We start from the raw sequence: 2,636 nt of genomic DNA, 5'->3' as shown, positions 1-2,636 counted from the left end.
TCTTTGTGAATACGTACAAAACAGAATTTAAAAACAACCAATGCATAGAAACGATTAATGTAATGCCTAAAATTGCCAGGCGAAAAAACGTTACGTGATTACGGATTATTATTATTACGTAAAGATGTAAAATTATTAAAACTAAAGTTAAAATCACTACTTTAATAAGTTACAATCACAGGTATACTGCGGCGTTAGAGTGAGATTAAAAAAATTGCTATGCAATGTACAATATCGATCACTAGATTTTGACGCGACGCAACGCTGTGCTTGATCTCTGTCGCATTATGCCTTGACCTTTACAAATTACGTGTGACATTTTAATAAATAATATGAACTTGATGAAAAAGATTTTCCTGGCGTTTGCCTGGAAAAATATTTCTCAAAGTCAAGAGCAAAAATTGTTTCGTCCATTAAATAGAACAATAATTAAGTTTTTTTAATGTAGAATCTAGTCTGTGATCTCTGCAATATTTTTAAACTTCGCATGAATAAATGTAAAAGCTTCCTAATAATATGCTTAGGAATAAGTTAGGTTAAGATTAGATTTTCCAAAAATGTGCAAAATGTATTTCATTCAACTACAGATTACTAAGGGTTACAACATACGGGCCACATGGTGTCATCCGCTAGCATACTTAATAGCTCTTCAGTCTTCATACAAAATTGTTATTGTGCACGTAAATTTTTTTCGTGAACCGAATTTGAGTCGAAAACTTTAGTTGATTTATAATAATGGCCTGGTGATTTCTTAAAAAGACGTCGTTCATTCAGAATCTTGAGGTTCTGAATAAACGATCTCTTTTTAAAAAGAAAAATATTATGTGTAACTTGCTAATCGCCGCCGGACCAACCCAAGGCGGGGTAATAAAAGGCTTAGTTTTATTAACTTTTAAACTCTAAAAAACAGTGACTTCAAAATGATAATCTACCCTTAGACCCTGTAGTTATTTACCACCTTTAAATATAGTAATATGTTAAACAACGTACAATTGTAAAATAACAAGTAATAAAATGGATTTGTTTTTCTTTCATTTTTTAAAGTGTATGTTATTATTAATCATTAATAATATAATTAATATATTTTACTAGAATTCTAAAGTGATCAGATGTCGCCTTTCTTCTGTAATATTTATTAATAAAATCTATGAAAAATCGCTGAAATAAAAGCATAAAATAATTATATCTATAACTTTCAAAATAAATTTAAAACATTATTAGTTCAATTACGTAGTTTTTCTATCTGTATTTGAAGTATTTTTTAATTTATATTTAGTAAAATTCATTTAGTATTTATATTTAGTATCTTTCATAGATTTTATTAATAAGTGTTTTTGATCCGATAAAAACCAAACGCAAACACCACTAACAAAATAATATACCACCGTTATAGTGCTTTTTATTGCTTTTAATGTGGGGCCTTATGATTTGGACTTTATAATCAGTTTATAATATTAAATTCGCAACTGGATACAAAATCTTTAAAAAATTGTGACGTCACTTTTGTGGGCTTTTGGCATAGTGGGCAAACCGCCGTTGTGTTTTTTAACCGCACAATTAAACTTGTAGACCTACTTCTTGGATTTTTAAGTCCAAGTATCTCAATAATGGGATCCTATATGTCATTTTTTGTTCATTGATAAGTCAATCTGAATATACAAGTTTCATTAATGATTAAAACAAAAATGGCGATTCGTTCACAATGCCAGCCTACATACAAAAATGTCAAAAATGTTTGGCCCCTATTCTCATGATAATTATTATTCTCATGAGAACTTGTAAGTTAATTTCTGTTCGGAGATAAGCATTTCCAATATAATTTAATTTATTACAACTATGTTACTACAATTTCGGCACATGAAAATTAAAAATAAAATAAATAAAATAAGTTTTCATTTATGTCATTTATTAATTTACACAAGATTAAGATTTTATGTCACTGTGAGTCGTCCGAGTCGTATTCGCTATGATACAAAGCGGCGATAAATTGTAAAAGTGAGGCCCATCTACCTATTAACGCTCTAATTAGTAATTTATTATAACCACCGAATGTTTAATTGATGTTTAATATCTACCATAGGTAGTACTTACCTAACTACCTACACTTTGTTTTAGCCATGAATAAAACACAAGTTTTACCATTAGGTATTTTTGCGTATGTATTTTTATTGAGCTGGATCAATTTTGAAATCCAAACGTATGTAAATTAAATTAACTACTTAACATAATATGATAAAACAAAGTGTTATAATAATATACTTCTTAATATTAATAAAACATTTTATTAATTTAAACTGCGTTTGTTTCATTTCAAAGAAAATTGTCTCACTTATTTCACAATTATCACACAAAAGTTTCTTATATAGACTGTGACTAGACTAGTATAAGACCAGCTTCAACAGCGTTGCAAATAACAAACTATTTACTTACTAAAATCAAAAATAATTGTAACTCTAGTAAAGCATATGTACTTTACTGTTATTATTTTAAAATACTAACGCCTACGAAACTCAACATAGCACTTCTTACGATCGACCGAAGCTTAAGAAAACCTACATCCACGCGTACGAAGTCGCGGGCATCAGCTAGTATAACATTTTGATTTAATCAAAATATTATAAATTTTTGACTGTAGG

The 2,636-nt window shown here is 28.7% G+C and overlaps 1 protein-coding gene across 1 annotated transcript in view; it reads left to right on the top strand.

The window, feature by feature from the left end:
* The window catches only part of LOC117992854 (uncharacterized), a 31,458-nt gene extending 29,170 nt beyond the window's left edge, over positions 1-2,288 (top strand). The window contains exon 2 of the mRNA XM_034980563.2: positions 1-2,288. This exon is cut by the window's left edge and continues 875 nt beyond it. The gene's annotated coding sequence lies outside the window, so the exon portion shown is untranslated.
* The last annotated feature ends 348 nt before the right edge of the window (positions 2,289-2,636 follow it).

This window comes from Maniola hyperantus, chromosome 22 (genome assembly GCF_902806685.2).
Source record: "Maniola hyperantus chromosome 22, iAphHyp1.2, whole genome shotgun sequence".
NCBI classification, from domain to species: Eukaryota; Metazoa; Arthropoda; class Insecta; order Lepidoptera; family Nymphalidae; genus Maniola; species Maniola hyperantus.
This window is presented reverse-complemented; position numbering and strand designations above follow the sequence as displayed.